The following is a 20,827-nucleotide window of genomic DNA, read 5'->3' as shown; positions in this document are numbered from 1 at the left end:
GAGCCTGTGCCTCTAAGAGGTGTGTTCTGAAGGTGTCTGGAGGTGCCTCCAGTGTGAGGACAGAGAACTCGGTGGTGATTCAGAGAGTGTAGTTGTAGAGCCAAAGATGTGAATATCTGTTCTGCCCTTCTGGCTGGTGGCTGGGCAAGTTGCTTTATTTTCCTGAACCTTGGTTTCCTTATCTCTGAAATGGCGGTACCAAGGCAGTGCAATAAAGTGCTTGGCACAGTGGTCGGTGCTGCGTTCTCACTAGAATTTATTAGGGATCTCTTCACTGCTTATTGCTTGAATAAGTGAGTGAGTGAATGAATGAATGCTAGTAATGCCGACTTCCCCAAGAGATGACCAGCAGAAAAGGAAAAACAGAGAAACAAGGAATTTAATCAGTCCTGAAGGGTGAACACAATCGATTTCTTTGGCATTACTGATGACTTGATTAAGAGCAGGCCACTGGATGATTTTTCTGTGATCTAGCCAGTTCTCTCCTAGGTGTTGAACTTAAGGGAACAGGAAATCGTTGTGTATTCCAGCTGGGTTTGATGATCTGTTTTCCTTCCTTTGGGTGGGTTAGGAAACTTCTTTGAATCCGAGGAAAGAAACCTAAGTTCAGCCACTTTTTGTTGGGGGCTGACATTGAAATTCCTGTTCGTCTCAGGTGGGAGGGTAGGGGCATTCACTGTAGAGTGTTAGAGTCAATAACATTCAGGAGTGGCTTGAACTGAACCAAGGAAAGAACTTCTTTAGCCTGCGCATCTATTTATATGTTCTGTTCAGTAGCCAGATCATGTTCCTGATAAACCTTGCAGGCTACACTGATTTCTCTGCAGCGTTTCTGCCCTGGCTTCTAGAAGGTGTTGATGTCTTTAGAAATTTCGCAATAAGCAAGATAGTTTTTTGGGAAGTGGGGGAAAAGGAGAATGTATTTATTCTTTGCAAGATTCATTTGGCTTCCTGAGTGTGTGGAACACCCTGAGTGTACTGGCACTATTGGGAAATCATACACTATGTCTTTATGGACACGCCCAGATGTCTATGTTTAGGTACCTTGCCTTCATTCTGTCCTTGATGACACTATGGTCAGCCTGGGAGGGGTGATTTAGTGTGAAATGTAGGACACTTTATGGGACCATAGGAGTTTGTGGGATTTTGAGAAACTCACAGCCAAACCCATTCCTGCAAAGCAGTTCTTCAGCCATCAGCTACTTTCTACTCGTAAATTATCTTCCCTTTGCTCAGGTGGGTATATAATCTGTTCTACTTAAAACATGTTAGTAGAATAACACAACAATTAAACTATCTTATTCTGTTTTCTACCTTGTATAGTGCCTATTCTAAAATGTTTACATATTTGTTTGTAGAATACGGAATATTTGGTATAGCTAACATTAAATTCTTTTGTGTCTTCTGTATTTTTCGTGTGGACACACATCTTACTAGATTGCCACATCAAATCAGCTAGTTCCTGTTTATGTTAAGTGAGCTGAGTTTGTAACTGAGAGTTTCAGGTCCAGTTTTGCTGATTCTTTGTTGTGAATAGTTGTGGTTTATCTCAGGATTCTTGTAAGGGTCTATATATGGAAGAATGATGAGTCATCCAGATTTGCCTAATAGCTGTTTTGGGCCCCACAACAATCCAGTTTTCCTGTTAATTCCCCTTTTCTTCCAGCCAGGGGCTTTTCAAATCCAGGCTCTGTTTACAGAGTGTTAGAGGGAATAGTAAATATTTGTAGGAGTTTGAAAATTAGGGTTTGGATTTAAGTCCTAATTTCCTTTAGGTTTCATATTTGGGTGTTAAAACACATTTCCTGCCAGGAGGGGAGATACAGGGAAAGAGGTCAAGAGGGTGTGGGCTCTGCCTCGAAATCCACGTCCTGCAGAGATGGAAGGGAGCCCGGCATGAGGAAGAAGAAAAAGGGCAAGAGGCCAGTTAGAGGGACGAGGGAAAGTATTTCCTGGATCAACCCTTGCCCCAGATCAACCCTGACTGCTTTTTACTTTAAGTCTTTACCCTGAAATGAACAGATTTCATTCCTTTTAGAAGTTCTTTTGAGAGCAGTTATTTTTAAAGCAGAAGAAATTGAGCTGTAGCCAAAACTTGTGGGGAAAACACATGCATATATATTTACTTAGGTGTATGCTAGCTGCTGTAACCAAACTTGAAGTATATATATAATGGCTCAGACACAGTGGAAATTTATTTCCAGCTCATGGTCTCCCACAATCCATCTTGTGGCTCTGTGGATTTCAACATGCAATCTCTGGGCCCCTTGCATCAAGCCAAAGAAGGGAGAAGAGCCTGAAGGGGCTGAGTGTGGGAGGTTTTCTGGACCAGGCACACTTGAAGTGACAGACACCACTCCACTCTCAGTTTGTTGGCTGGAACTCAGTCATGTGGCCACACTTACCTGTAAGGAAGATTGGGAGATGGGACTATTGCCCAGGACAATGAGGAAATGGGTTTGGCGAATAGCTAGGAGCCTCGGCCATTTATTGTGATAATTTTTCTTGATCCCCGCCTCCTTCATGAGAATTAAATGCCTGGAGTCGATGAATTGAATGCTTTGTCATTCTCTTGCCTGAACATAGTTCTCACCACCTGCAGGATAAACTCCAGGCTACTTGGCGTGGCATAAGGAGCGTTCTGGATCCAATCCCTGCCCACTTCTCAGACCTCCAGTTCCCGTTCTGTGCTGCAGCCACAAAAACTGAACTCGTTACTTAGGGTTCTGAACCAACTGTGTCTTATCTCTGCTCCTTTGCCCATTCTGCTCCCTCTGCCTGGCAAACTCCTGTTGTCCTTTAGGATTCAGCTTAAGTGACACCTCCTCTAGGAAGTCTTCTCGGATTATCCCAGCCCCTTCCAGAGCCCTCATTTGGATCCCACAGTCCCTGGACTTCTTTTGAGACAGCACTGACACCCTCCCTACTTGCCTTCGACCTGAGCTTCTTTCTTGAAGGCAGGGGCCACGTCTTGTTCCTTCTTTGTTTTCCTATCCATTGCAGACACTTCAGTAAATAACCTTAAGTGAATGAGGGGTAGAACATAAATCTAAAAAAAGTAATAAAGAGATCTGGAACACTTGTTAAATCTAAATATTTTCCTTTTCGATTATGTTATTGTTCTAGATATTGGGAGAAGACTGTCCCCAGCAGTTTGGTCTCCCATATGGGGTCACACAGCTGTGTAGGTTTCAGATTGCCCGTGTGGCATCCACACCTTCGGTGTCTGCAAAGCTGGCACATTCTTCTAAGAGGTTTTTGGTTTTTTTTTTTTTTTTTTTTTTTTGTGAGGAGATCAGCCCTGAGCTAACATCCGCCAATCCTCCTCTTTTTTTTGCTGAGGAAGACGGCCCTGGGCCAACATCGGTGCCCATCCTCCTCCACTTTATATGGGACGCCGCCACAGCATGGCTTACCAAGCAGTGCGTCGGTGCGCGCCCGGGATCCGAACCAGCGAACCCCGGGCCGCCGCAGCGGAGCGCGCGCACCTAACCGCTTGCGCCACCGGGCCGGCCCCTGGTTTTTTTTTTTTAACATATGTTTTCTTAAATTTTCTCTTTAAAAATATACAGGAAAGTTTTGGCATTTTATGTTCATCATTCTATTTTTGTCCTTTTCACTCTTAAACCCACTAATTTTTCCTTCTTACTGTATTTCCTTACAGACTTTCTATGAATTTTAAATATAAAAATGCTGTTTCTACAGTTTGGTATCCTACTTTTTTACTTATGGAAAACATTTCCCCACATAATTAAAAGTTGTTCATACACTTATTAATGTCTTTGTGGTATTCCATCCTGTGAATCATTTACTTGTCCAACAATAAGGAAACGCTTTTTGTTCCTGCTTTTTGATGATAAGATTACCTATGGGCAGGTCAGTGTGTGTTGTCTGCGTTTCACATGATTTCCCGGGATGGAATCCCAGAAGTGCTTTCTGCGTAGTGACCACCATCCTGACCCCTGGTCAGCTCTGATCTACCCTCTCCTGAGGTGATGATGGTGAACCCCCAGAAGCCCTCTGTCCTTGGTGTGAGTTTTCTGGCAGTGAAAATCCAGCCTGTGTTTTATGAATGAAGATGCTCTCAAGGAGGGTTGATGGACTGTTAGAATTTGTCATAGCTCTGGCCTCAGGTTACTGTAAATTGAAGTTTGGGAGGGCTTGTCCTCCCGGGTCCTAGAGTCTACAGAATGCAGAGATGCCTTTGGTTTTCTCCTCTCCTCCTCCTGGGCCCTTGCTCTGGGTCATGGGACTGACTCTGAGCCCAGCATTGCTGGTTTACACTTCGCTGCCTTTGCCTGAGATGCTCTCTACCCCTCTGCCCTGAGTCGCCTTGGCTGATTTCTGCACATCTTTAAGGCCCAGCTCAGCTGACGCCTCTTCTGTGAAGCCTTGTGGGCATCCCCAGGACAGAGGCGGCCTCCTCCAGGCCGGCTGTGCTCTGTTCCTACTCTCCTGTAGCCTCATTTTAGTCTAGTTTCGTTTTGTATGTCTTGCTCTTACTGTGAGCCACTCAAGGACAGGGCTGGGTGTTAGTCATCCCTGATCCCCAACTAATGCCCAGCTAATGTTCCTGATTAGCCCTAGTGTCTTGGTTCTGTCCACTTGTACAGTATGGACTGTTATTCCTGGAGCCGCATGTAAGAGTGGTTTGTTTTAATCCACATGGGCGGGGCCTGCTTTGTGCCATGCTCTGGGCTAGTCATTTACCATATGAGAGAAGACAGGGAGCTGATGAATTCCAGGGTCATGGCCTGGCTTTGCTGCAGTGGAGGGAGGGGACACCCTCAAGTGAGCTCTGAAAGCCGCCTGGGATAGGAATTTGCACATAGCCTGGATCAGTGGAAGCAGGAGACAGGTAGATACTAGAAAAGTTTACATTGTATGGCAGGTGTTCACAGTTTGGTTTTGCTTTAATGAGTAGAATTGTTGGAATAGTTTAAAGCAAAATCTAAAAGATAGTAATTCACTGTTCATGGAAACTGCTGGAAAGGAGTTAATCTTAAATTCGTATAAAGCATCAATTAAATGAGATAGCATGGGAAAGGGACACACTTATTAGTTAAGGAGCAAAGTTTTCAGCCCTAGCCACACGATAGAATTGTCTGGAAAACTTAAAAAAAATTCATGTCCAAACCCCATCCTCAGAGATCAGTTTTAATTGGTTTGGGGTGATGTCTGGGCATTAGGATTTTTTAAAACTCCCTAGGTGATTCTAGCATGTAGCCAGGATTAAGAACCACCAGGGGGAAAGTATGGAGTTAAGCCCAAATCCAAGCTCTTCAGTTTACTGCGTGACCTTAGGCAAGGTTATGTCTCTGAATTTCCTCATCTTTAAGGTGAGGAAAATCATACATAAGCCCCTCGAGAATGGGGACCTCTGTCTCTGGTCGTCAATGATTGTAATCCTTGTACTTGGCACAGTGCCTAGGAACATAGTCGGTGTTCAGTATGTGTTTGTTGAATGAAAAAATAACGTGTATGAATATGGGTAGGATTAAATGAGATGAGATGCTTGACCCTGTAGAATAAATAAACTGCCTATAGTGTTACTAATAAGCACCCTTACCAGTCACACACCTGGTAACTGAGTGGTGGTTCCTTTGTCCTACAGGTGTGAAAACTGAGAGGTTCATTTCTTAGGCAAAGTCAGGCGGCTTGTTAGGAAGCTAGGATTTGAGCCCGAATCTCCCTGACGCTAAATCCCATGTGTGCTATTTCCGCCTTAGGTCGGATCTTATTCCTTAAGGTTCCTAAAATTGAAAGAACATAGTCATTTCATCCCTTCTCTCAGCTGTCGTCGTGATCCCCAGACCACTTGTGATTTTTGATGCCTACAGACTATCATTAACTAGCAACTCTTCTTTCCATCTTTTCCTTAGTATTCCTTTGGAGATTAAGAATAAATTTGTGTTTTTTCTTTAGTAAAGTAACATTCTATACTACATTACATAGGCATTTTTGCCCTGCCTTCTCTCTCTCTCTTTGCATAAACCCAAGTTGATGTTAGAGAATGCATCCCTATTTAATTTTTCCTTCTTGTATTTAAATGTTGGAGAGTGTTTAAAGGAGATTTCAAGGAGGTTGTGACACAGGAGAACACTGGATCTTGTTTTGGACTCAGTGACTTATCGTTGAGAGGCGTGCAGGCTAGAGTGTGTTTCAGGGTTAGTTAATGAGTTACCTGTTAGTGCAGTACCATCCAGCAGGTTTTATGCCAGGCCTTGGGGAGGGCCTAGGTAGGGAGGAGGCCCATCAGCTGGAAAGGCTCCAGAAGAGAGTGGTTTGAACTGAGCTAGTGTTTACTGAAGTGTAATGTATAGTAACATGTACAAAGTGAACACACACGTGTGCCCTATAGAGAGGATTACCAGTACCCCCAGAAGTTTCCATCGTGTCCCTTCTCTGTCAGTACCTTGCTCCCCAAGGACAACCGCTGTTCTGACTTCTATCACCACGGATTAGTTTTGCTTTTTTTTGAACTTTAGATAAATGGAGTCATACAACATATACTTTTGTGTCTGGCTTTCTTTGCTCAACTTTGTCTGAGGTTCACCCAGGTTGTTGTTGTATGGCAGCAGTATTCGTTTTCTTACATTCTGTATAGTTTTCAGTTGTACAGATGTATTACTGTGTGTTCTCCTATAGATGGACGTTTGATTTTTTCAGTTTCTGACAATTAGGGAGAATGCTAATCATAATATTCTTGTACATGTGTTTTGGTGCGTGTATACCTAGGGGTGGAATTGCTGAGTCTGCCTTAGGAGACGCTGCTAAGCAGTTTTCTCGTGTGGTTGTGCTGGTTTGTGCTTCTAGCCATGTTTGGGGGTTCTGGGTGCTCTACATCCCCTCCAAAATTGGGTATTGTCGGTCTTTTGTTTTTGTTTCTTTTTGCTGTTCTGGTGATAGGGTAAGGGTGTTGGGTTTTAATTTGTGTTTCCCTGATGAGTAATGACATGATGCACATTTTTGTATTTTATTGGCCATTTGGAATCTTCTTTTGTGAAGCGTAGCTATCTGGAGTTGTCTTACATCCTTTATGTATTCAGGATAAGAGTCCTTTGTGAGATATATGTATTGCAAATACCTTCTCCTGCGCTGTGGCTTACCTTTTCATTCTCTTAATGTTTTGTGTTCTTAACAAACAGAAGTTCTCAATTGTAATGAATTCTAGTTTATAGAATATTTTCCTTTTATGGTTAGTGCCTCTTGTGTCCTGTTTAGGAAATTATATGTTGTCTTCTGTAAGCTTTGTTTTGCCGTTACTGACTATAGACATGTGTCATTTTATGATGGGGGTATGTTCTGAGAAATGTGTCATTAGGCGATTTCGTTGTCGTGTGAACATTATGGCCTGTACTTACACACACTTAGATGGTACAGCCTACTACACACTTAGGCTATGTGGTACTCATTTTATGGGACCGCCATCACATGTGTGATTCGTTGTTGACCGAACCGTTGTTATGCGGCACATGACTGTAGGTCCACGATCCATCGGAATAATTTTCTGTATGGTGTGAGGTAGCGGTTAATGTTTATTTATTGTAAAGATCCTTCCCACTGAAGCTTTGAAATAAATCAGGTGCCTATATATGTTCTGTTGTCTATTTGTCCTTTCACTAATACCACTAATTTCACTATTCTCCTTTTAATTACTATTGCTATAGAATAGGTCTTGATATCTGATACAGTAAGCCCTTCTACTTTGTTCTTTTTTAAGATGGTTCTGGCTATTCTAGGTATACTTTTCATTTCCATATAGATTTTAAAATCAGTTTGGCACTTACCACAAAAGAATCTGCTACAGTTTTGTTTGGGATTGCATTGAGTGTATTGATCATTTTTTACTATATAAGACTTCTGATCTCTGAATATGGTGCGTCCTTCCATTTATTTAGGTTTTCTTTAGTTTCTCCACAATATTTTATAGTTTTTTATGTAGGTTCTTCTGTTTCTTTCATTAAATTTATTCCAAGATATTTGTTATTTTTTGGTGGTTTTACAAATGCCATTTTATAAATGTTTGTTGGAAATGCAGTTAATTTTTGTGCATAGACCTTGAATCCTGTGGTCTTGCTAAAGTCAATTTATTTCTAATAGCTTATCTGTAGATTCTTTTGGATTTTCTCTATAGAAAATCTCGCTGTCTGTGGATGAATTTTGTTTGTTTCCAATCTTTATACCTTTCATTCAGTTTTCTTGCCTTGTCGCGTGACTAGGAGCTCCCACACAATGTTGAACTGGAGTGGTGCTGGCAGAAATCCTGGTCTGGGTCCTGGTCTCTGGGAGAGCTTTCACCCTTTCCCTAGTAAGTGTGATGTCTGTTGTAGGATACCTGTTATCAGATACCTTACTCTTTATTAAATACCTTTTATCAGGTTAAAGAAGTTCCCTTTTATTCTCGGTTTCATGATTTAAAAAAAATCATGAATGTGTTGCATTTTATCAAATGCTTTTTTCTAGCATCTGTTGATGGTTATATGTGTTTTCTCCTTTATTTTGTTTATATGGTGAATAACATTGTATTTTTCTAATGTTAAGTAAGCTAACTTTGCATTCTTAGAATAATCCCAACTTGTTCATAATATACCATACTTTGTATTTATCATTGGATTTGATTTGCTAATATTTTGTTTATGGTTTTTCTGTAATTTTCCTCTCTTATAGTGTCCTTGGCAGGTTTTGGTGTCAAGATTATGCTAGCCAGGGGGCTGGCCCCATGGTGTAGCGGTTAAGTGCAAGCGCTCTGCTGCTGGTGGGCCGGGTTCAGATCCCCGGCGCGCACCGATGCACCGCTTGTCAGGCCATGCTGTGGTGGCGTCCCACATAAAGTGGAGGAAGATAGGCACAGATGGTAGCCCAGGGCCGGTCTTCCTCAGCAAAAAGAGGAGGATTGGCATGGATGTTAGCTCAGGGCTGATCTTCCTCACACATACAAAAAAAACATTATGCTAGCCTTATAAAATAGGTTGAGGAGTGTTCCTGCTTTCTGTGTTCTCAAAGCGTTTCTATAAGATTTTTTCCTGGTGGTTAAAAGAACCTACTGATGTGTTAAAACTCATAGAGCTGTGCACCAAAAAAGTCAGTTTTATTGTATGTGAATTAAAGAAAATTGATCCTCAAAGGGGCATCAGAAAGTCCTGGTTGAATATGTTTTTTCTTGGTGAATAATGCTTATAAATGTATTTATTGAATGACCTAATAAATTTCCTCCAGGAGAGAGGTAGGGGAAGAGTAAAAGTTTGTTCTCTGAAAGAGTTTGTGTATTTTTTCCTTAAATGTTTGGAAGAATTCACTGGTGAGGCCATCTAGACCTGAATTTCTTTGTGAGTTTTTTAATTATAGATATTTTTGGAAATTTTTTGCTGAGGTATAATATATAAAACACGAGTATTGCAGGTTGAGGAAGAATTTGGAGGGATGTAGGAATATAAAGCTGTAGATTCTATAGTGTAGGAGAACACACACTATTCTGAGAAAGAGACTGGAGATGAGGCTGAAGAACTGGGAGGTTGGGGGGGTTGTCTAATTTGTTTTTGTGGCTGCCCTATGAATGATTACTCTGCACCTCTTCCTGAGCTGCTCATGTGCTGGACCAAGAAATGTGAATTTGACTTCTTGGACGGTGAGAAATTGACAAAAAATTTTAAGCAGGATAGCAGGAACTTTAGGTGTATGAATATAGTCAGAACAGTGCTTCTCAAACTTGAGTGAACATCAGGGCCACGTAGAGTGCTCATTAAAACAGAGTGCTGGGCCCCACCCCAGAGTTTCTGATTCCGTCAGTCTGGATGGGGCTCGATAATTTGTATTTCTAGCCAGTTCCCGGGTGATGGTGCCTCTAGTCTGAACACCTCATGTTGGGATTCTGGGTGTTGGAGTATATTCATTAGTCAGCCTCCGCCCCACGTCAGCTGCACTGGGGCAGGGATTTTGTTCACTCGTCCCAGGACCTGGCACAGATAGGTGCTCAGGACCACTCCTGTGCCATGCTGTCTCCCGTATGTGATTGTCTTTTTTTTTTTTAAGTGCAAAAGTAATACATGCTTGTTTGATTTTTTTTTTTTTTCTTAGCAATACAGAAATTTGTAAAGTAAAATTTCCCTCTTTGCTGCTCGCTACTTCCTCTTGCTGGAGATAGCCATCTCCTGACTTTTTTTGTGCAGTTGCAAAGATACAAACACACAGAGAGATGGTTTTCTTTTTTAGAGGGCTGATGGAGGTGATTATCAGGAAGAGGACCCTGGCGGGCAAGTGGAGGATTGTTTTACCATGGGCTCGTTGTTGACATGTGATTGAATGATGCCTGTCCCAAGGGTGAGCCAGCCTGTGGTAACTTCTTGCGGGTTTAGAAGAGGTCAGTTTTGTTGACCTTGAAGCTGTTAGTTAGATCTTGTCTGTTTTTTATTTTAACAGTATTTGAGGTCGGGAAGGAGGGAGAATCCTCTAATGATGGTTCTAGTGCAGGTATTTGGACAGGGATTTATGTCCCAGTGTTTGTGAGTCACCTAAGCACCTGATCGCTTCTTCACAAAGCACAGCGTCTGGCACACAGGAGACGCTCAAGATTGTTCCAGATGGGATTTTGCCTCACTTCCCAGTCAGAAGTGCCTGTGCATTTTGTGGCTTGTTAGCCTATCCTGGGTGGCTCTGGGTCTCTGCAGAGATGCGAGAGTGGGGCTGTGCTGGGCCTCTGGGAACCAGGTCACTCAGGGTTTGCTTACCAGACTGCCCGCACTCCTCCCTCCCTGTGACTAGCTAGGAGTCAGAGCCCTGCTCGCCCCCGCCCCCTGCCTTTCCAGCTGGTCTGCTCCGTCCTGCATGCCTCAACCTTCCAGACTGTGTGGAGCAGGGCTCCGAAGGGCGCCCATGGTGCGTCCCTGGGACTGTGGCTCTGGCTTGCCAGGAATGTCTCGTGGGGAGAGTCAGTGCCTCTGCCACTGGCCCTTCAGAGCTGTGTGGTTACAGTAGACGCGATGGCCGTCTCCCCTACACTCCTGTTAATGGACAGGTTTGTGCTTGCAGTCTTGCCTTTCTTGCTTTTGTAATTGGGGACTTAACTGGAACAAGGTTTTTACCATGTTTGTAGGTTTTAATATAATTGAGGCCTTCCTCCCTCCCCATTGGGCAGAGTTGTTTCCTTGGGTATTCCTCAATTTAAAATGTGTGTGAGCCTGTATCTCCAGCAAGGGTCTGCTGTGTGCCAGGAGCTCTTGGGCCTGTGTTTACATACATGTGGTATCTGATGCTCACCACACTCCCTTGAGTTGACAGTTATTTCGGTTTTTAGGGATCAGCTTTTTTTTAGCATCAGATGCTACTTGGGAATTTTTGGCACAGTGATTGATCGCAGTAATAACACTTCTTTCTTACTCCGTATTTCCCATGGGTGGGTAGAATTTTATCACACAGGAGGTTTGCTTTGCAGAAGGCTGTTTTGTTTTTTGTGTTTCTGTGACAGTTGAAGTGAGCTGGCCTTTTCCCCTTGCATTTTCACTGCAGAGTCAGAGGCCCCGTAGCAAGTATATGTGGCAATAGAGCATGTCAGTTTTTGAGGGGTGGAGATATGGAAAAAATACCTATGAAATGGGCTTTAGAGGAATCATTCAAGATTTTTGCCTTCTCTATGCCAGGTGAGTACCAGGATTTATATGTCCCTTCAGGAGCAAATTTCTTAACCTCACCGAGCCTCAGTTTCCTATCTGTATAATGGTGACTATAATACCTTTCTTGTAGGGTTGTTTCACACATAAAATGTATGGGAAGTGCCTGGTGCAGTATGAGGCAACTGACAGGTGATCTGTAAAAGGTAACTATGATTCAGAAAATGGTGGAGAAGATACCCCTCTGTTCTTGTGGAAACTGAATGCTATGTGTTTCAGCTTATTTCTGATTGCCTTGGAATCAAAAACTGGTAACTGTTTCTGTTAATGAGACAAAGGAGGGAAAGAGCCAGAAGCCCCAAGGACTTATTGAATTATTGAATTATTCAGTATCTTGAAGGAGGAGGACTTTGGAGGTTTATTTCTCAAGACTCGGAGAAGTTTTGAGAAATCTCTGATGGTTCCGTGGCCCCATGGCTTGTGGAACCTGCTCCACCAGGTCGGGGAGGATTGCCTCCTTCCACTGCAGCTGTCCTCTGCCTTCCGGGACAGTGCTGACTCCAGATTTGCCAGGTGCAGCCTCGGATACTTAGGTTCGCGTCTCAGTTCTGTGTTGCTTAGCTGTGTGTCTCTGGGTAGGACTCTCCAGCCTCTCTGAATCCTAACTTTCTCAATTCTAAATGGGCAGCAATAATTCTCGTATAGTTTTTATGAAAATTCCCAGAAAAAGCATGCATTCATTAAATGCAAATGTTTTCCTATATGCCAAGAACTGTTCTAGACACTAGAGGCACTACAGTAAATAGAAGAGACAGTGTTCACTCTCATGGACTTTACAGTCCAGTGGTGAAGACAAATAAAATAAGTTGATATTATCTAGGAATATATTTGGGTGCCTGCTGTCGGGTAAGTGCTGCTATCAGCAAACGCTTTTAAGTGCTTTGGAATACGTTAGCACAGGGACCCGGATCCAGCACCTCATAATCTTTTGTTGTCAGCGAGCGTTTTAAATTGCTCCTGGAATCACCTTTTTTTGACTTTAGTAATGTCAGAAAGTTAAGTTAGTGGAGCGCGGGGGTGAAAGGAACAACCTCAACCCCGCAACACCTAAGAAGAAAGGGATCGCGCCTTCGACATATCTCTTGTCAAAAACGGAGAGCTGGGACTTTGGATGTAAGTCCTTGCTGGAGTCTCATCACCTGTGAGCAAGTGGCAGCAGCTGCTGGCCCCATCCCACGTTTCAAAACCCCTCACTTGTACCTAACTTTGTGTTCATAATCAAACAAAATTAAGTTATTTTTCTTAAAGAGGATTCCCCAAATTATATAAGCTTCAGGGCCTCCCAAAACCTGGGTCTACCCTTGCAAACAGGCGATGGGAATGCTGAAATAGCAGGTGTCTTGATGTGGGGACGGTGGAGGGACTGTAGAGCATGGCCCAGCCGAAGGCCGCTGCTCAGCTCTGGCTTCTTGTCGTGTAGGAACACAGGCCCCAGTGGCCAGATCTTCCAGTACTTCAGGAGAAGCCAGAACCCAGATTTTTCTGTGATTTCTTGATATTTAAAAATGTTGACAAATATTTTAACCTGGAAAACACCGTGTAGACAGAAAGCACAGGCTCTCAGTGTGTCTTCTCTGCTGGTGGCCCTTGCACACACACTTGCCCTGATGATTTGTGTGTTATTTCACTTAATTCTCACAATGGCCCCAGGAGAAGTTTGCATCAGCCTCATTTACAGGTGAGGAACAGGAGGTCCGGCAGCGGCAGTCGCTCTCCTCTGTGGAGGGCCAGCAGCAGCTGGGCCCCTTGTAGCCTCCTGGGCTTTACTTCCCCACCAGAAACCGGTGATGCGAGGTTACCTGAGCTGCCTGTGCTGCTGGGAACGCTGGGGTTCAGGTTTGGGGGCCCCTCCCCAGGAAGGCAGCAGTTCTGCTTCAGCCAGTGGTTTGCTGAAACAAGGGTAGCCACGGCAGTGTGATGGGACAGCAAGTGGCCCTGTGGCCACTGGGTCATCTTTGCCTTGTTACCATTCTTTCATGGCTCCCTACCCCCACGCCCTCACAGCTTTGCTGTTTTGCAGGAAAAGTTTGGGAGTGGGGCAGGAACATTTTTGCACTGAGCTGGTCACCACAGTGCTGGCTCTGTTCCTCTGGAGGGTGGCAGCCAGCCAGACTTCATTTGTATTGGGAGGAAGTTGGAGAAACTTGCAGCCGTGTCTAGTGGAGCAGACTCAATTTGTCCACTAGCGCTGGGCTGGGAGGCCTGGAAGCGCCTGGTTTGAGTCCCCAGTGGGTGACCTCAGGAACTTGCCTAGCTTTTAGGCCATTTTCCCTGGGATACTGTCACTAATCTTACACTGCCACCATTTCCGGCTTAGTGGCTTGGCCTCTGTGGCAGAGTGTGGGCAGGCGCTCCCTCCGCAGAGCTGTGGAGTGCGTGTAACCTATGGCTGAGTGACCAGAGGCCTTCACAGGTGCTGCTCTCCCCGTGCCCCTGCTCAATGTCCCTCACAGGGTCTGCTGCTGAGGCACAAGCCGTACAGTGACCATACTTAAGCAGCAAAATAAACATGTATTTTCACTTCTCTCTTCCAAAAGGCTTTATTATTTTATACCAGTAGTGCATCACTGAACATTTTCACTTTCTCTTCAGCTTTTTGCCAGTTAAGGCACTTTCCACCTAACACAGCAGGAGCTCCCTGCACTGACTGCCTAATGCCACTAGGTTCGCATAGAAAAATCGGGCACTGTTTTAGGGTTTGATGAAGCCTGACTGATTTGAAAGATGAAGATGGGAGTGGTGCAAAAGCATTTCTTTCTTTCTTTTTTTTTTTTTGTGAGGAAGATCAGCCCTGAGCTAACATCTGTCACCAATCCTTCTGTTTTGTGCTGAGGAAGACTCAGCACATCTTCCTCTACTTTATATGGGACGCCGCCACAGCATGGCCTGATGAGCGGTGCATCAGTGCGCACCCAGGATTCGAACCTGCGAACCCCGGGTCGTGCAGCAGAGCGCGTGCACTTAACCACTATGGCCCCGGGCCGGCCCCTGCATTTCATTTTTTATTGGCAGAAATTCCTAATTTAGCAATGGCTTTTTTATTTCTTAATTTTTGTTTTCAATAGGTGATACATTTGTATAGTTCAAAATCCAAAAAGTACAAAAGAGTATATGGTGAAAAACTTTCTTTCTACCCTGTGCGTTTTGCCACCCAATAACTCATCCCAGAAGCAATGAATAGTCCCGGTTTCTGTCTTCTTCCAGAGATAGTCTGTGCACAAACAAGCCAGTGCAGAGGCAGGTATTACACGGCATGCTTTATATTATTATGTACTGTGCCTTTAACAATAGACAGTTCATAGTCTTTCAAAAAAGTGCCCCCGACTCTTCTTACTCCTGCACATGAATGTGTCATGAACCTTTGGGTTGTTTTCAGTCTCTTTGTGACATTAAAAAAATTTTTTATTTAAGCCGACATATTTAAACATGATAATATACACATTTCAAGTGCTCAGTAGCCACATGTGACTAGTGGCTCCCATACTGGACAGTGCAGGTCTAAACCTTTTGTCAGAAGGAGAGGGATGTTCAAATTTCCAGGTTTTGTGTTTTCCCCACTCATACTCAGCCCCCTTTGCCTCTTTTCAGATGTCAGTCTTCTGTGTACTTCCTGCCTGGGGGGGTGCACTGGACAAGCCTGTGAAGGTAAAGTTCCTGGTCACTGGAGTGTGGAGGAGGCTGAGAAAAGGAGAGCTTTGGTCATAATCCATGTGAACTTGTGTTTGACCGTTCTTAGTGAGGACTGGGATCCTAGTGGTCCATTTTGTTGCAGATAATTGTGTCAGTGACTGATCTTGCTCCTAATTCTGATGATGCTGTTTGCTTGTGGTATGGCACTCCACAGTGTACTGTGAGCTTTTGGCTCATGGGAGAGCTGGCCGGCAGAAATGAATATGCTGTTATTTTTAACATTATGTTGTCATTGGTGTCCCATATCTTTTCCTCTGAATTTTTACCTATTGAGATAAAAATAATTATTTTGCAAGCCATGGAATAAATACCACAGCAAAACCCTAGCTCCTTTTCCCTGCCCAAAGTTCTTTTGGCTCCCTCAGGCTGTTAGGATTAGTCTTTTCCCTTATAGTTGGTGTGGCTTAATCTTTGACAACCCCAAAGTGTATTTCCTGGGGCCTCTTTCATATTATTGTAAAATGAATCTGGATAGGCATTATCAGCAGATCCCTGGTGGGGCCAGCGCCTACTGGGGTCCCCTTCCTTCATCCCACCATTGTTGTAAACCCCGCCTCTCCCTTCAGATCTCTCTGATGCCTTCAGGGTGCAGAGTGCTGGCTCCACTGAAGGGGACTGAGCTTGAGGACAGTCACTCCCTGCTCTCCAGTGCTCTCAGTTGCCGATTGGAGAAATGCCCATGTGGTGGTGACAGCAGCTGTTGTTTCAGTGGGCTGAGCATGTTTGCAAGGCACTGGGCCAGGCCTGTAAGATCCATCGCCTCCTTTAATCCTCGCAGCCCTCCCGTGAAGCAGGCACTCATGTCTCTTCTTTTGGGAGCACTTTGAGGGCAGAGGGAGCAGCATGTGCGATGGTGCCACAGATAGTTGGAAGCTGTTGAAGGGATTTGGGGGACAGGGCTGGTGTGACCCATCTGTGCTTTCAGGAGGTGGCCCTGACCGCTGTGTGGAGAAGAGGTTGCGGTAGCAACATGGTAGATGCACTTGGAGTTCCGCAGGGGCCCAGGGCTCAGTGCATCATGGACCTGTGCCTAAGGGACAGCCGAAGAAAGGGTGGGGCAAGCACACACAGTCTGTCAGTGGGGATGTGTGTGGGCCCCGATGCCCCGAGCAGCAGGGTCGGGTAGTGAGGCCAGACCCTAGCCGTATCAGGTTGAGAGGTCTGGAGTTAACTGGAGGAGAGACTGCAGGTTTCTGAGCGCGTAGACTGCCTTTTTATTGTTGTTCAATACAGTTGAGGCCCTCAGAAAAAATTCGTTGGATGAATGAGGCCTGGTAGGTTGTTGAGAGAGCATCTCTATTCTGGTCTCTTGCCTGCAGGGGGTGCTTCTACGGCAAGGCTCATGAAGAGTTTTAACGCCATGGTCTCTTAGAAGAAATGGTTGTCCTCTGTCTTTGGAAAAGTCCTCAGGTGCTCTACCTTCAGCCATCACTCACCCCCTACCACCAGGTGGGGTGTGGTGGGGGCGCTGAGAGGTGCTGAGTTGGTGTGCTTGCATGTGCGGGTGGGTGGGGCAGGATTCATCATCTGGAGTCCTGGGTGGCTCTCAGGGAACCCTGATGTGGACAGTTTTTTTTTTTTTTTTTTTGTGAGGAAGATCAGCCCTGTGCTAACATCTGCCAATCCTCCTCTTTTTGCTGAGGAAGACTGGCCCTGGGCTAACATCTGTGCCCATCTTCCTCCATGTTAGATGGGACGCCGCCACAGCATGGCTTGACAAGCGATGCATCGGTACACACCGGGATCTGAACCCCGGGCCGCCGCAGCGGAGCGCGCGCACTTAACTGCTACGCCACCGGGCCAGCCCCAATGTGGACAGTTTTGGTGAAACTGTGAGGTGCCCTGTGGATTGGAGGCAGGGAACCTACCCATATACAGCGCTGGTTATTTATTAGCCCTTGGCGGTTTGATTCCTTTCAGGTGCAGGTAAGAGTCTCATCCATTTCAGTGTCGTTTCTGCTCTTCAGTCAGAGACTGAATTGGGGTCAACAGCTGATGTCCTTAATGCTGCCAATAGAATAAGTGCTTATTCCTCTTATAACAGGGGATTTCAGCCCTCCCACCCAAGGACCCTCTCTTGGGGATGCGAAACAAAGGGAGTCTTGATGACTGGGGCTCATCTTGGAGCAGTTCTCGGGCGCTTCCCCTTTCACCATCACTCACCCCTGCTGGCTGCCTTCCCCAGGAGGGGTCTGGCCTGGAAGCAGGTTGTGGTGTTCTCCTGTTCTGCTGCCTTCTCCCCTGGTCTCTCCTAGCCCCCCATCTTCCATTGCCTCTTCTTTCCAGGGGGATGCCTACCCCTGCTCAGAGGTTACCTCTGTTTAGTTCTCAGTCCTGGGCCTTGATACGTCCGGGTGCCTCTCTTACCTGGAGCCAGTGTGGAAGCACGTGTTGCCACGCACATGTGTGTTATGTGTGTGTGTGTGTGTGTGTGTGTGTGTGTGTGTGTGTGTCAGTGCCACCCTTGAAGGTGGCCAACTCCACTAGCCCCAGGGTGGAGGGGTGGGATGAGGTCTCATCCTGCCTCCTCTTTGCTCTGCACCTGCCTCTCCTGTGAACACATATAGTGGCTGCTCCATTTGCCAGCAAACACATATTGAGCACCTGCTGCATGCTGGGGAGAATTCTGGGGAAGCAGAGGTGATTCTACCCTGTCCTCTGGGCAACCCCACCCCAAGGGAAAGGTGTGTGGAGAGGAGAGGGGACAGGGTACGAGCACAAAAGAACATGGTGAGCACTCTGGAAACAGCTGCTGTGGGAGTCCAGGCCTAGGGGGTTGGGCTGGCAGTAGCCAGTCAGGGAAGGCTTTGCAGACCAAGTCTAGAGTTTCTGCAGAACCCAGGGCAAACCTGAGGACTTATGGAAGCTGGCAGTGGGACAGGTGAATCTGAAATAGTTAATAAAACAGGAAGCTTGAATCAAGCAGTCCCCATGTCCTGCCCGCTGGTGAAGTGTCAGAAATGGTGGCTGTGGCCACTGCCTTCTCCAGGGGCATGAGTGCTTTTAAGGTGTCTGAGGGCCCGGGGTTGGGCTGATCACTGTGGCATAGGGCTTGTGAAGGGACTGCCCAAGGGATCCATGGCCATGTCTTCCCTCTGGGCTGGGGTGGAATGGTACCACATGTGTGCATTTCATAAAAGGTGACCCTGAGGGCTCCTCAGAGATCCTAGTTAGGAAGACAGCACAGGTGTTAAAAGGATGATCTGAGCTAATGGGTTCACCCTGCCCTGTCTGTGTTCTCATTGTACCTGCCCCCGGGAATGGGGTTTGGTCACATGATGAGCAGAGGCGGGTCCTTGGCTCCAATCTGGCCTCCTGAGCCCAGCAGCCAGCTCCATGCCAGGCTTCCTATGACCTGCCAACCTGCAAGGGGAGCAAGGGGCCAGAACCTTTATCTGGCCAGCTCCCTGCTCCCTGCGCCGAAACCAGGTGCCGCCAGTGACACAAACAGCTGAAGCTGGGGAGGGATTCCTTTCTGTTCGGAGCTCCTGATTACTAGTAGTGACTTCAACCTCTTATCCACAAAAAATAATATATTCGAAGATACCTTTTACGAACCTTTCAGAAGTCATCGCCTGTCATGTTTAGCTTAAGCTCTTATGCTAAAAATAATTATGAAACTTTGATTTTTGAAAAGTTTTATCTGCATTACATTTGTACAAACTTATGTAGCCTTAGCAGTGGACGGAGAAACCATGGTTTCTGTTCCTCTTGGTCCTCCTGCTGGCCCAGTCTCAGCGAATAGCACCACCATTTACACCCAGCCTCCCAGATCACAAATCTGGGCCTCAGTAGCCCAGACTTCTTTTCTGCCTATCCCCCACCCGGTCGCTTCTGTGTGGTTCTCTACTCAGTTCCTTACTCCCCTAGACCCTCAGCGACTCCGCCCCACCCTGCCCAGTAGGTTTGGGGTTCATCAGGAGGTGTACTCCTTTCTCCCAGCCCCTCCCCTTCCTGGGTACATTTGGGTTCATCAGCGTTTGCCCCTCGCACCCGCTTCCTCTCCACAGGCAGCTCCTCTTTAGCAAAATGTAAACCGTTAGTGAAGCAAGTTCTGGATGCCCAAGTTCTAAGTATCCTTCCGGGTGCCTGAGGTTTTAGCCGGGTTTTAACTGCATGTGTCTTTCACTAATGGCTAGATCTTAGATGTTAAACAGGTTGGGCCTGGAGACAGTTCATAGTTCTTTTCTTACAAATGTAAATAGAAATTGCCTTGGGCTGTGAAACCATTTCTGAAATGGATTCCATTATAGCTACAACAGAAAAGCAAGGAAGAATACAAAGAAACCATTTGTTTCCTTTTTTGAAAGTTTTTGTAACTTTTTGATGTAATTTCAAATTTATTAAAAAGTTGCAAGGAAAATACAGGGAACTCCCATATCCTTTACCTGGATTCACCAACTGTTAATTTCACCTGCCTTGTTTTATCCCATCTGTGAGTGTGGTATATATGCTATATAAGTAGATAAGTATTTGTTTGAAGCATTAGAAAAATCGGTTGGCGATAGCATGCCCCTTTCCCCCTAAATATATCAGTATATTTCCTAAGAACAAGGGCTATGTACTTACATAGCCAAAGTACAGTTATTAAGATCAGGAAATTTAACATTAATCTAATACTATTTTCTAATCCATGGTCTATGTTCAAATTTTATCATTTATTTCAATAATCTTCTTTAAAAGCTTTATATCCCCATGGTCCAGGGTGTGGTACTGGGTCACCCGTTGCATTTAATTTTCAGATCTCTTTAGTCTCCCTTTTTAATCTGGAACAGTTCTTCAGCCTTTATTTGTCTTTCGTGACCCTGGCAATTTTAGAGTCTAGATCCGTTATTTCATAGACTGTCCCTCCGTCTGGGTGTGTCTGCTTTTCCTCATGGTTAGATTCAGGTGATGCATTTGTGGGTAACCGCCATCCATCCACATGGTGGTGTTCTCAGTGCATCAGAGCAGGTGGCCTGTGCTGTCTGTCCTAATGTTGGGGATGCCAGCTTTGATTGCTTGGCTAAGGTTTCTCCACTGTAAATTAACTATTTTTGCCTTTGTAAATTAACAAGTAATTTGTTGGAGATAATTTCAAACTACATAAAAATCCTTTTCCTCATTCAGCTTTCACCTACATACTAGGTTTAGCATCATTTCCTACTAACTCCATCAGTCTTTCTATACTTATAGGGGGCGTTCTAAAAGTTTTCCTTCCTCTTTCGTTTATTTGTTTATTTATTTGTATCTATTTGGGCTCATGGATTTCTGTTTTATTCAGTGGGTTATAATCCCTTGTTCTCATTATCTATTTTCATGATTAACTTGTTCTGGATTTAGTCAGTGGGAGCCCTTTCAAGCTGGCTACTGTTCTGTTAGACACGTGCCCTATTTCTTTGAGCACTTTCTTTCTAGCACACAAGATGCTGCAGGCTTGTCTTATACTTTGCAGTGAACCCTGGAAACCATTTGTTTTTAATAAATGCACC

The 20,827-nt window shown here is 45.1% G+C and overlaps 1 protein-coding gene across 2 annotated transcripts in view; it reads left to right on the top strand.

Annotated features, from left to right (window-relative positions):
* TBC1D14 (TBC1 domain family member 14) overlaps positions 1-20,827 on the top strand; it is a 106,896-nt gene that overhangs the window by 26,279 nt on the left and 59,790 nt on the right. The window lies entirely within an intron of this gene.

The sequence above is a fragment of the Diceros bicornis genome, chromosome 8 (genome assembly GCF_020826845.1).
Source record: "Diceros bicornis minor isolate mBicDic1 chromosome 8, mDicBic1.mat.cur, whole genome shotgun sequence".
NCBI lineage: Eukaryota > Metazoa > Chordata > Mammalia > Perissodactyla > Rhinocerotidae > Diceros > Diceros bicornis.
The sequence above is the reverse complement of the archived record's forward strand: the minus strand, read 5'-3'. Positions and strand labels throughout refer to the sequence as shown.